The 15,009-nt window shown below is 41.3% G+C and overlaps 1 pseudogene; it reads right to left on the bottom strand.

The window, feature by feature from the left end:
- Positions 1 to 605: 605 nt before the first annotated feature.
- LOC124022279 lies at positions 606 to 5,776 on the bottom strand (annotated as a pseudogene).
- Positions 5,777 to 15,009: the final 9,233 nt, after the last annotated feature.

Raw genomic sequence — 15,009 nt, 5'->3', positions numbered from 1 at the left:
CAAGGTCATGTAAACATAATTTACAGTAATATAATATTATTCCGAGAAATAAAAACAATTCCCTAGCCAATCAGTGATATCCATTCATTAGGCAATGAAGTGCCAGGGAGATATGAAAACCAGCAGGACTACAACCCTCGAGGACAGGCGTACTGAACTCCTGGTGTGCTCAGAGAACCTCTTTTACTGTAGTAGGTCTGTACTGCCATCTTTTGGTCATATATATATGTGGGTTACAGCTTCCTCCACATAGTACTGATGAAGTTGTGCCATTTTATTTGCAAGAATCATATTGTACTTACATTGCCTTTGGGTAAAGACATGATTGCCTATTTGGCAAACAGAGTATGAGACAAATATTTCAACAACCTCAACACAAAAATACATATAAAAAATATAAAATGTTAAAAATATACTAGGGTTCAAATACATGTGTATTTGATCATTTTTATTTAAATACAAATAAATTACTACTATTGGAAGTATTTGAAAGTATTTTTAAATACTTAATGCAAATATTGTTTTCAAATATCTGGGTTAAAGTGTATTTGAGTCAGTGTATATGAGTAATTTTAAATACATGCCAAAACTTTCCAATTGTATTTCCAAATACATTCCAATGTTAAACTACTTATCTATCAAATAAAACATATCTGAATTCTTTGTTTGTGAAAGTCATTGAGATATTTGAAATACTATTTGAACCCAGGTCTAAATAATAAACATCAACATTAACCCATTAATAAACCCCTTAGTACCCTGTCCCTTCTGCCATTTCCTCATCCTTAGTCATTTTCATCTCCTTCTTCCTTGCTTCTGCCTCCTCCGCTACAGACTGCTTAACAGACTGCATCCCAATGGCTCCACTCTGTCTCTCCCTCACCTCCTGGTCCAGTTGTTTGTAATTGAAGTAGTTCATGATGAAGATAAAGATGCCAGGTGCCAGCATCATGGCACCACAAGCCCAATACATGTATTTGTAGTCGTCAAAGACATCCACCAAAAACCCTACAGAGAGAGTAGCAGCCATTTATTATATGATTATATATTATATATATTTTTTAAATATATTTTCCCCCTAATCAATCTACACACAATACCCCATGATGACAAAGCAAAAACAGGTTTTTATACATTTTTGCAAATGTATAAAAAAAAGAAAAAAGAAATATGACATTTACATACTGTAAGTATTCAGACGTTTTGCTCAGTACTTTATTGAAGCACCTTTGGCAGCAATTACAGCCTCGTATCTTCTTAGGCATGACGCTACAAGCTTGGCACATCTGTATTTGGAGAGTTTCTCCTCTCAAGCTCTGTCAGGTTGGATGGGGAGCATTTCTGCAGCTATTTTCAGGTCTCTCCAGAGATGTTCAATCGGGTTCAATTACGGGTTCTAGCTGGGCCACTCAAGGACATTCAGAGATTTTTCCCCAAGCCACTACTGCGTTGTCTTGGCTGTGTGCTTAGGGTCGTTGTCCTGTTGAAAGGTGAACCTTCACCCATGTCTGAGCTCCTGAGCAGGTTTTCATCAAGGATCTCTCTGTACTTTGCTCTGTTAATCTTTTCCTTGATCCTGACTAGTCTCCCAGTCCCTGCATCTGAAAAACATCCCCACAGCATGATGCTGCCACCACCATGCTACACCGTTGGGATGGTGCCAGGTTTCCTCCAGACGTGACACTTGGTATTCAGGCCAAAGAGTTCAATCTAGATTTGATCAGAACAGACAATCTTGTTTCTCATGGTCTGAGATTCTTCAGGTGACTCCAAGTGGGCTGTCATGTGCCTTTTACTGAGGAGTGGCTTCCGTCTGGCCACACTGCCATAAAGGCCTGATTGGTGGAGTGCTGCAGAGATGGTTATCCTTCTGGAAGGTTCTCCTATCTCCACAGAGGAACACTAGAGCACTGTCAGAGTGACCATCGGGTTTTTGGTCACTTCCCTGACCAAGGTCCTTCTCCCACGATTGCTCAGTTTGGCCAGGCGGCCAGCCCTTGGAATAATCTTGGTGATTCCAAAGAACACAGGCCACTGTGTTCTTGGGGACCTTCAATGCTGCATAAATGTTTTGGTACCCTTCCCCTGATCTGTGCCTCGACACAATCCTGTCTCGGAGCTCTTCGGACAATTCCTTCCACCTCATGGCTTGGTTTTTGCTCTGACATGCACTGTCAACCGTGGGACCTAATATAGACCGTGGGACCTTATATAGCCTTTCCAAATCATGTCCAATCTATTGAATTTACCACAGGTGGACTCCAATCAAGTTGTATAAATATCTCAAGGATGATCAATGGAAACGCTGCCAACAACTGCTCAGCATATGTGGGAACTCCTTCAAGACTGTTGGTCTGAATACTTATGTAAATAAGGTATTTCTGTTTTTATTTTTAATACATTTACAAACATTTCTAAAAACCTGTTTTCGGTTTTAATTTTTAAATCCATTATAGAATAAGGCTGTAATATAACAACATTTGGAAAAAGTCAAGGAGTCTGAATACTTTCCGAAGGCACTGTATATACACAAGCATCTTTAAAATGTATGAATACTCACTAAAGACACTGGCTGTATCACAACCAGCAGTGATCAAAATCTAATCTAATCAAATCAAATGTATTTGTCACATACACATGGTTAGCAGATGTTAATGCGAGTGTAGCGAAATGCTTGTGCTTCTAGTTCTGACAATGCAGTAATAACCAACAAGTAATCTAACCTAACAATTCCACAACTACTACCTTATACACACAAGTGTAAAGGGATAAAAAATATGTACATAAAGATATATGAATGAGTGATGGTACAGAACGGCATAGGCAAGATGCAGTAGATGGTTTCGAGTACAGTATATACATATGAGATGATATATACATATGAGATCATCGGGAGTCCCATAGGGAGGCACACAATTGGACCAACATCATCTGGGTTAGGGGAGGGTTTAGCCGGGAGCCTTTACTTGGCTCATCGCGCTCTACCGACTCCCTGTGGAGGGCCGGGCACCTGCAAGCTGACATTGGTTGTCAGGTGAACAGTGTTTCCTCCGACACATTGGTGCGGCTGGCTTCTGGGTTAAGTGGGTGGGTGTTAAGAAGCGTGGTTTAGCTGGTCATGTTACGGAGGACGCATGACTCGACCTTAGCCTCCTGAGCCCATTGTGGAGTTGTAGAGATGAGACAAGATCGAAATTAGGGGGGAAAAAAATATTTTAAATTATGAATACATTTCCTTCAGTCACCTGAAATTGGGGGACCCAGAAGCACAGGGCCACACTCGAGGATGGTGACCAGTCCTACAGCGCTTGAGAACCACTGTGCTCCCACCAAATCCATCAGGACCTCAAAGAGCAGAGCACACACCATCCCAAACGCCACACCAAAGAATACAGCATAAACCACCAGGCCTGCGTACCCCAGGTATACCGCAAGAAACGGGCAGAGGAGGTGACACACACCGTTGTACGCCACAGAGAAACTGAAAAAGTACTGGATCCTGGGTCGAATCCATTTGGTGTTGGCGATGAGGCCGGTCCCTGGCCTGGCAAACATGTCCACGAAGGCAAAGATGGAGAGAAGGAAAGCGGCCTGGTAGTTATCAATCCCAATACCTTTGGCATATGAGGGGAGAAAGACCACTGGAGCAAAGAAGCCAAAAAAAACATGACCACATTGCCTATGAGGTAGATGATGAATCCTCTGTGTTTAAAGTGAGAGATATCCATTAATTTGTCTGCACAGCCACCTATCTTCTGCTTCTGCTCTGTTTCAGTTAGAAGGTCCCCTGCCTCAGGGTTAGCGTTGTTCTTAGTGGACCCAGCCTTCTTGGCAGTTGTTCTTTTGGAGGCTGTGACAGGATGTTTTTGGACTGTTTTCATGTTAACGGGTCTCATCAGGGCCCCAGCAACGCAGCAGTTCATCACTATGGCTCCCAGGATGATAAAGGCTCCCCTCCATCCAAAGTTATCAAACAGGAACTGATTGAGTGGAGCCAGAGTGGAGAGGAATACTGGACTTCCTGCCATGGCCAGGCCGTTTGCCTTTGGCCTTTTCACCTGGAAGTACTTTCCTATGATTGTAAGGGAAGGCTGTAGGTTGAAAGAGAGGCCAAAACCTGTAGAGAAGAAAGGTTGCTTTATCAATCCATCATCTATGAATTAATGAATTCCATTTACATTGGCCGTATGACAGTGACGGTGTCACCCTGAACCTCTTGAAGATTTAAGCTATCCTCTGCCAATCTGTCAGATAACATGCCACTCAAACTTCACTACTATCAGTCCGAGTACAAATTGTCTGAAGCTGAGCTTACATTCAGGTTGCTGTGGTTTCTCTTTAGAGCTCTCTTCCTCTCCATTTAGTTTTTCCAGCATAGCAGTTTATTGACATTTCAACCATCCTTACCCTATCTGAGAATACTTCACTAAAGCATTGTTTGCTGGTATGATAGATTTCCAAATACCATGCATGTAAAATGATTGACTCATCAGAGTTGGGGAAGAATATCCCAAAGCAACCTTTGTGATAAAATGGTCTAACAGACAGGCAGGCCCCATAGTGAAGGTCCTTGAAATGAAAGAGGGAGAGAGTGTAGAGGCTCCCTAGCGCATTGACCCTGAGTGATCAAAGACTATTCCTCCCTACGAGTGACACGGCCTTCTGACATACATGACATATCTACTCGGAAACCAACCACTCAGTTCCCTCCCTACCCAGTCAGAACTAGAGAGAGAAACATTTATTAAAACATTACACAACACATGCCTGATATTGATTGAGATTTGTGGTTTTCGTGGCTTTAAGCCCATAACAAAGAAAAATTGTGATTATAAATACATTCTACACATTTTCATAATAATGACAACATTTTAAGAAAACATTCAAATAAATACCTCCAATGACTCCAACTAATAAATACAGATGTATAATCGTAGTGCCAAAGGAAGCAGCAACCATAGACGCCCCAACCATGAGCCCACCAATGATAACCACAGTTCGGCAACCATAGCGGTTGACCAGTATACTGCTCACTGGACCTGCAAAGATAATGAGAGGAAAAGCGCTATTTAAGCAATAAGGTACGAAGGGGTGTGGTATATGGCCAATATACCACGGCTAAGGGCTGTTCTTATGCACGACGTAAAGGAGAGTGCCTAGATACAGCCCTTAGCCATGGTATATTGGCCATATACCACAAACCCTCAAGGTACTTTATTGTTATTATAAACTCGTTACCAACGTAATTAGAACTGTAAAATAACATGTTTTGTCATACCCGTGTTATGCAATCTGATATACCATGGCTGTCAGCCAATCAGCATGTAGGACACGAACAACCCAGTTTATAATCATATATAATTACCTTTCAGTGGCTGTTGCCTTTATTTCCACAATGGGACTGTTTCACAGACATAGAACCTAGCCTTGGACTAAAAATAATGCTAAATGGAGAATCTCTGGGAAATCAGCCCAAAGTGTGTGTTGGACAAATAACATTCCTATTGACACATCGTGATACCCCATAAGCCATGACATGCACACACAGTATACACTTACCTCCTGCGTACATGGCAGCCAGCATGATTGAGGACACCCATGCAATCTCACTGTAGGAGACACTGAAGTACATCTGAATCTCCTTGAAGTAGATGGTGAGAGATTTGGGAAAGGCATAGGAGAACCCAATGGAAATGAAGGCACCAAAGACCACAGCCCAGCCCCAGCCTCCATCTGGTGGGGTGTACCCCAGGTTAGTTGTGGCCGCAGGGGGCATGGTGAGTTAGTGACGGCTGTGGAAACAGGATATCTTAGTCTAAAATAACCAGTTGCAACTTGGTTCAAAAGAAGTGAACTGAATAATAGATCACTATCACAGTGATTTTAACATTTAACAAAAGCAGAGAAAATGTACACTGCTTCCTACCTCCTGTCATTACATGTATTGTTAGACTTGACTTCTCCTTAATCTTATGGCATTGCATTCATTACTATGTATCAAGTTTTGGTCATGTCATATGTGTTTTGTGCTTTACCTCATTATCATCAAAATAAAATATATATTCATCAGATAGTTTAAGTGTCAGCTTACCTCTTTCAGTGCAATAGAATTCAGATGTGTTACCTCCGTTTTTCTCCTTTGACAATCTTTCATGGGTATCCCTCGTAGCGAAAGTTGTGTCTTCATCACGTTGGTGCTGCTCATTCCAAATATTGATCATCATCTTATCAGGGGTTTTGTCATGGTAGGAGGGAGGAGGGATCATTTCAGGCCAGTCAGAATCAAATTGACACACAGGGACCACTTTTGTGGCACTTTTATACAACAATAATACTTGGGAACAACTTTGCATACTCTTGGCATTCACTCAAACAGCTTCACCTGGAATGCTTCTCCAACAGTCTTGAAGGAGTTCCCACATATGCTGAGCATTTGTTGGCAGCTTTTCCTTCACTCTGCTGTCCAACTCATCCCAAACCATCTCGATTGGGTTGAGGTCAGGTGATTGTGGAGGCCAGGTCATCTGATGCAGCACTCCTGTTGTCCTGTTGAAAAACAAATCATAGTTCCATTAAGCGCAAACCAGATGGGATGATGTATCCTTGCAGAATTTGGGCCAAGTCTTTTGCTCTTGTTTCTTGACCCAAGCAAGTCTCTTCTTCTTATTGGTGTCCTTTAGTAGTGGTTTCTTTGCAGCAATTCAACTATGAAGGCCTGACTCAAGCAGTCTTCTCTGAACAGTTGAAATGAAATGTGTCTGTTACATGAACTCTGTGAAGCATTTATTAGGGCTGCAATTTCTGAAGCTGGTAACTCTAATGAACTTAATTGAAATGCATCACACCTCATGAAGCTGGTTGAGACAATGCCAAGAGTGTGCAAAGCTGTCATCAAGGCAAAGGTTGGCTACTTCGAAGAATCTCAAATATAAAATATGTTTTGATTTGTTTAACACTTTTTTGGTTATTACATGATTCCATATGTGTTATTTTATAGTTTTGATGTCTTCACCAGTATTCTACAATGTAGAAAATAGTACAAATCAAGAATAACCTTTGAATGAGTAGGTCTCTCCTTTCGACAGGTACTGTAGCTAAAATGAAATGCAACACATATGGGCTCATCTGAAGTCACCTTTCAGTGAGATGGAAGCATTTCCTTTCTATTCTAAGATTTGAAATCTCCAAAATGTGCTTTCCTTGGTTGCTTTCCACAGCTACTTTATTTGGTTTTTACCAAAAAGGCAGACCCAGCTTTACTTCAAAGACACCCACTTAATGAATCATCCCAGATTCCATTAGGATTTTGGTGTCAAAAGGACATATTTGATTAGTCAACACAGGTCCATCTTTTGTCAATTGCCAAACATGCCAGATGCTTACTCAGATAAATCTGTGGTTTCAGTGTAAATTAGTTCCAAACTTTAAATAATCTACATTTTCACAATTGATCATCCAACTCATTAAATAAGCAGATTTCTCTTAGATTCCTTATTGAAGTATTTGGTCAGGACAGACATTCAAATTATAATTTCCTCCTTTACTGACCACAATCTGCTTGGTGGTCGTGTAGGCCTATAATTGCACAATCAAAGAATGAAGGTTAGGAAGGATTTCCCTGTAACTTGACAGTGAAGCTGACCTTTTAGTAATAATGCAATTTTATCAAGACGATACAGGCGGCAGCCTGGTTCCTTGCCTGGGGATCAAGTGGACCAAATTTCTAAATACTCCGTCTCGAAGATGACAGTGTTTGATCCTGGAAAGGGTCCTCTCAGGTCCTCTACAAGCCAGAATGTTGAATAAAATGATATTTGAAATCACTCTGGTGTTGGTCCTTCAGCTGCTCGAAATTTAGGACAAAATATCCTCAGGAAAGTATTGTTTCGCCGACCTTTTAAGGCACTGGGACTGAAGTTCACATTTCTATCACCTGGCTCAAAACTGTAAACACCGACAAGCATTCGGTTAGTATGCATGGCTCGCGTGCTTGTACTCCATCTCGTGCGAGTGCATTTTGAAGTCGGTTTAATAATACTTTCCTGTCAATATTTTCTCTAACATTTCAACAAGTTGAGGGACAAACACCTAGGATAAGTTTAAATATACACTGAACAAAACTATGAATGCAACATGTAAAGTGTGGGTCCCATGTTTCACGAGCTGAAAGATCCCAGAAATGTTCTATACGCACAAAAATCGTATTTCTCTCATATTTTATGCACAAATTAGTTTACATACCTGTATTTCTCCTTTGCCAAGATAATCCATCCACCTGACAGGTGTGGTATATCAAGAAGCACATTAATCAGCATGATCATTACAGAGGTGCACCTTGTGCTGGGGACAATGGGCGATGGCCACTCTCTAAAATGTGCCGTTTTGTCACACAACACAATGCCACAGATGTTTTGAGGGAGCTGCAATTGGCATGGTGACTCCAGGAATGTCCAACAGAGCTGTTGCCAGAGAATTGAATGCTAATTTCTCTGCCTCCAACGTCGTTTTAGAGAAATCCAAATGGCCTCAGAACCGCAGACCACGTGTATGGCTTTGTATGGGCATGCGGTTTGCTGATGTTGTGAACAGAGGAAAAGTTACAGTGCATTTCCACATAACATGTTGGGGGCGATGAAACAACAGAGCCACATATATTTTCAATGGAGGGAAGTGAAGTGGGCGGGGACCGTTGGGCCATGCAAGAATGGGCGATGGAGCGTGAACAGGGTGGGACCAAAGTCGGGGCAAGCATAGAGAATTATAGAGACTTCTAGTGGCCAAAAGGCTGTTTTAGCATGGACAGCACCATTGAGGGCTTCCACCATTTTAATGTAGTCAACTGGTTGGGACATCAAACTTTATTGGCTTATCCCTCCTGATGACCCTGTTGGAGTCATGTCAAACTGGGTCATCAGGAGGGATCAGCCAATCGTGAAGAAGAAAATTGACTACTTCACAATTGAGATTGCCTTAATGGTGCTGCCGTGCTCTCACAGAAGCCATAATAGGAACTATATAGGGATGTTTTCTCTATCATTCTCATTGTGAAAAACTTTATGCAAATACTCAGTCATATGGCTATGCTATTGACCAATCGAAGCTCACTAGCTTCCAGATCCTACTGGATTGGCTGTTGAGACCTAGCACCACCTATTCTGCTTGCTAGCACCCACATGAGGGTGAGGCTAGAGTGGCTATCCGAATGATCATGTTATATGGAAATTCCCTCTTCTTACACAGACATTTCAGTGTGTATGACCACCAGAAAGGAATAGGCGAAGTGAGAGGGTCGACTCCCCCCAAAATCTGTCCTCTCAGATTAAGCAGACTTGGTCTGTTTAAATGGATACTTTGAGATTTTGGCAATGATGACTTTTTTTACTTCCCCAGAGTCAGGTGAACTTGTGGATACCATTTGTCAGGTTACAGGAGACCACAACCCTACAGATTCTCTCTCAACCCCAACAGAGGAGGAGAGATCTAGGGGTCTGAAGATGTGGGGTTTTTATGACCCCTCACACCCATGGTAAATCTTAGGCCACAGACAAATTCCTTTTGTCCTGTTACTATGGAGAACCAGCCTCAGAACATTAAACATGAAATAAAGAGATTTGGATCAATGGTTTCCATCAGCCACAATGGTGGTCATGACGATTGACGGAATATGAAAATGTATGTCATTTTTGTTTTGTTATTAAAGGTTAATAGATTACGTTATTACAAAAACATTGTAACGTCAACAGTTTACCTAGTATATGTTTGATGTTTATACATTGTACGTTGTACGGAAAATGTCCAAATCAAAGAGAATGATTTGGTAAAATGAAATGTGAAATTAGTTGTCTAAAATTGGATTTGAGTCAAATCTAGACCTTGCCCATAACTTACTACGCCCAGAGAATTGCCCTAAAGGCGGTTACGCCCACTTCTGACACGAGGGTATAAAACCTGTGAGTGAAGAATTTACAGATAAGACTATGTGACCCAAGCTGCAGCCGAGGTCTAAAAAGTCAACGAACCCAAAACGCAACACAAGTTTGAAGACAAATAAATATTTTTCTACTCAAGCTAAGGATGAGTAACTGTGTCTAAGCGGGTGAATTCAAGTCGAACCACCTAGCCTCCACTCCCCCTCGAATTGTGGTATCTACACTGTTTCATTCCTAAGCTTTGAGCTCTGAGCTACAGAGCTGTCGGTCCTCAGAAGAGCCTTTCCAGAGCAAGGGCGAGGAAATTGACTCCTCAGCCAAAATGACACTGACATCGTGAGGGCGACCAGAGAGTTGCGCCGGAGAAGTGCGTCATTGAGCAGCCTGAGCGGTCCACGCGGAGAATCCACAGAGACCTTCCCCACGTAATCACATCATTATATTCTAACCTATAAGAGCGGCAGTTTGGGGCAAAGCTAGGGTTAGAATAAACATAGCTGACAAATTCACCCAAATGTATATTTCTCTCGTGTACTCTTTTTCTCTCTCTTAAACCCCATTTTGGGGTTTTCTAATCAATAGCTTATAATTTGTTTTGTGTATGTATATCTTTTACCATCATTTTAGCGTTCCAGTAAATAAATGCTCAACTAAGATTGGTGTGGTACGAACTCATTGGTGAGACCCGGGTCCGTGCAGATTCCCGGATTATGCGATGTTCAGAACGAGACTGTAGAGGTAACTGATTCGTTAGCGGCTGTTGTAAAATCGATATTCTGGTATTCTTTGAGTTAATTTGGGAAATAGAAACTCAATAAAACAAATTTTCCCATGGTGCCCCAGGTTAATGAGTTAATAATTGCTTGATTCAGTTAATCAAGCAATTACAAACCTTTAATCATTCGATGAGCAACAGTCGTCACATTAACTAATACAATGTCACGACACATTTGTGTGTCTCTGTGTCCAGTATGAAGGAAATTAGATGTAGTTTTGTGAGACAAAACGATGATGCAGCCAGTCAAGATGCTGTAAATTTTGTAGCTGTAGAACATTTTGAGGATCTGAGGGCCTATGCCGAATCTTTTCAGCCTCCTGAGGGGGAGGAGGCGTTATCGTGCCTTCTTCACAACTATGTTGCTGTGTGTGGACCATGTAAATTACAGAAGTGATGTGGACAGCAAGGAACCTGAAGCTCTTGACCTGCTCCACTACAGCCCCGTCGATGTGGATGGGGGCGTGCTTGGCCCTCTGTTTCCTGTCATCCACGATCAGCTCCTTTGTCATGCTGATGTTGAGGGAGAGGTTGTTGTCCTGGCACAAGTGTATTGATATGTTTTCTACAAAAGATCATTGGCTAGAATGTTGCCACCTGATCTTACCTCGTCCCATCCGCCTTCCGCCTTTACGAACATGTCTTTCCATTGTAGAGAGGTCAGTCGACCATCCAACCTGGTCTCCGGCATTTGTTATTATTCTGTACGTAAATCTGAGATGCTCCATTTAGTGTGATATGTTACATTTCATATGTTATCTATTCATTTATGGATGTCCATCATCCATTTCTTAGGATATGTTACGAATTACAATTCATATGACACGTTCATTGCAATTTGTTGTGACTAACCTTAGCTAGGTGGCCAAAGGAACATAACAGAAATATGATGCCAAGTTTTTGATCTACCAGTAGTTTCTTTGCAAAGATATATAAAGCGATCTGTGCATTTGAACAACAGCAGAAATACACCTATTTCACTTTTGCATTTCAAAAATCGAATGACTCCTTCTGCCTGCCCACTGTTTTGAACAGATTAGATAATACTATCTAGAACAAGCAGCCAGCTCATGAACAAACAAGTGCACCAGGGAGAACAGTCGTCACTAGTTACCACAGCTACAAATTGTTTTTATGGGTATCTGTACTTTACTTAACTATTTATAGTTTTAACATATTTTACTTCACTACATTTATAAAGAAAATAATGTACTTTTTACTCCATACATTTTCCCTGACACGCAAAAGTACTTGCTACATTTTGAATGCTTAGCAGGACAGGAAAATGGTCCAATTCACCCACTTATCAAGAGAACATCCCCGCTCATCCCTACTGCCTCTGATCTGACAGACTTTCTAAACAAAAATTATTAGCTTGTAAATTATGTGTTGTGTTGGAGTGTGCCCCTGGCTATCCGTAAATTAAATAAACAAGAAAATGATGCCATCTGGTTTGCTTAATATACGGAATTGAAATTATTTATACTTTTACTTTTGATACTTAAGTATATTTTAGCAATTACATTTACATTTACCCTAACATTAACCACACTGCTAACCTTATACCTTACCCTAACCTTATTAAACCAAGACAAAAAAACTAATGTAAGTTTTCATACATTTTTACAATATAGCCAATTTTGACTTTGTGGCTGTGATAACTAATGGAAACCCGGGCAAATGCAACAAGCATAGTATATGCAATAAGTGAAAACACATTATGTAACTGGGGATAGCTAGCTAACATAATGTCACAAAACATAATGTGTTAGCCAGGTAACATTCATTCTGAAATAACTTCATATTTCCCAAATTAAGTTAGATATTAGTTTAGAAATACTTGAAATTGATATGGGAGATAACTAGCTAGTGAGTTATCATATAGTTCTAGCTAGCTAACTAGTTAGCTGCTTATTTGACCTGAACATCTACCAAACTATTTCTAATTGTTTATTTAAATTACTGTAGTTGGCTAATTAATTTGATCCTGCTTTGTGATACACCAGGTTTAATGCTGTTTGAGTCCACACAACATGATGCCCTGTCACCATAAAACCTCATGAACAACATTTACATACATTACATTTAAGTCATTTAGCAGACGCTCTTATCCAGAGCGACTTACAAATTGGTGCATTCACCAACATGGGAGGAATGAAATTGGCCATGCTTTTTTGTCCTACCAGAGCCAAGATGAGAAGGTTCCTAGTTAGTGTATCCCTCTGTACTTTGAGTCTTGTTGGATGTACTGTAGTTTTCCAGTTTATCAGGTCCCAGGCTTCCATGACTGTTGTGATTATTTATTTACAAGTAAATTACAATGAGCTTTTTGCTTTACCGCCATATGTACCTGATAGAGCAGTTCTAGTCTCATGTGCGGAAGTAAGCCAGCTGTCTGGCGTGAGAGACTCATTGGGAGGAGACTAGAGCAGATCCAGAAGTTCTGACTGGTCGCACATTTGAACACACCAGGACAGCCCATTTACTTTGTGCTGTTATAAATTATGCTATGAAATCCTACGATTTCGTTGGGGCAGTTCCCCCTCATAGAAAATAGCTGGCAAGACAATCCAAGCAAGCAAAATCATGGGCATTGATATGGAGTTGGTCCCCCCTTTGCTGCTTTAACAGCCTCCACTCTTCTGGGAAGGCTTTCCACTAAGATATTGGAACATTGCTGCGGGGACTTGCTTCCATTCAGCCACAAGAGCATTAGTGAGGTTGGTCCCAGATGTTGCGCGATTAGGCCTGGCTCGCAGTCGGCATACCAATTCATCCCAAAGGTGTTTGATGGAGTTCAGGTCAAGGCTCTGTGCAGGCCAGTCAAGTTCTTCTACACCGATCTCGACAAACCATTTCTGGATTGACCTTGCTTTGTGCACGGGGGCTTTGTCATGCTGAAACAGGAAAAGGCATTCCCCAAAATGTTGTCACTAATTTGGAAGCACAGAATCGTCTAAAATGTCATTGTGTGCTGTAGCATTAAGATTTTCCTTCACTGGAACTAAGGGGCCTAGCCCGAACCATGAAAAACAGCCCCAGACTATTATTCCTCTTCCACCAAATTTTACAGTTGGCGCTATGCATTGGAGCAGGTAGCATTCTCCTGGCATCTGCCAAATCCAGATTTGTCTGTCGGACTACCAGTTGGGGAAGCATGATTTATCACTCCAGAGAACTGCTTTACATCACTCAAGCATTGCGCATGGTGATCTTAGGTTTTTGTGCGGCTGCTCGAAACCCATTTCATGAAGCTCCCGACTAACCGTTATTGTGCTGATGATACTTCCAGAGGCAGCATGGAACGCGGTAGTGAGTACTGCAACCAAGGTCAGATTATTTTTACGTGTTACGAGCTTCAGGAGTCAGCGGTCCCGTTCTGTAAACTTGTGTGGCCAAACCACTTTGCGGCTGAGCCGTTGTTGCTCCTAGACATTTCCACTTCACAATAACAGCACTTACAATTGACCGGTGCAGCTATAGCAGTTCAGGAATTTGACGAACTGACTTGTTGGAAATGTGAGATACACAGGTGTTGGTGGTTTGGATTTCATCAGAGATCTGTATATATTGACGAGATGCTTATGCCTCCACCCTAATAGTGGGAGTTGTTGTCCCAAGGCAGGAAGATAGGTGACAAGCTTAAATAAGAAATGCATTGGGCTTATTTTGGACAGATTTGGGTGAGTGTGAAACCTTTCGCTTCACCTCTCCTTCTTTGGTTTCAATCAACAGGTGATTTGGCATTCACTCATTTCACCTGGGTTACAGATGTAACCTTGGTTCTCTGAGTAAAGTAACGGGTCGCCAAACGACCTATAGGAACTCCTTCCCCTTCATCCGATGTTATTGAGATGCTTATTATATAATATGTTTGCCCTCCCTAGAATCCTGTGTTTCAGACATAAGGAAGTGGATGGCGGCAAATGTTTAACTTTTAAACTCAGACAAAACAGAGATGCTTGTTCTAGGTCCCAAGAAACAAAGAGATCTTCTGTTGGATCTGACAAATAATCTTGATGGTTGTACAGTCATCTCAAATAAAACTGTAAAGGACCTCGGTGTTACTCTGGACCCTGATCTCTCTTTTGACGAACATATCAAGAATATTTCAATTACTACTTTTTTCCATCTTCATAACATTGCAAAAATCAGAAACTTTCTGTCCAAAAATGATGCAGAAAAATGTATCCATGCTTTTGTCACTTCTAGATTAGACTATTGCAATGCTCTACTTTCCGGCTCCCCCGGATGAAGCACTAAAAAAAATTCAGTTAGTGCTAAACATTGCTGCTAGAATCTTGA

This window comes from Oncorhynchus gorbuscha, linkage group LG03, assembly GCF_021184085.1.
Source record: "Oncorhynchus gorbuscha isolate QuinsamMale2020 ecotype Even-year linkage group LG03, OgorEven_v1.0, whole genome shotgun sequence".
NCBI lineage: Eukaryota > Metazoa > Chordata > Actinopteri > Salmoniformes > Salmonidae > Oncorhynchus > Oncorhynchus gorbuscha.
Note: the sequence above shows the minus strand (reverse complement) of the source record. Positions and strands in the feature narration are given on the sequence as shown.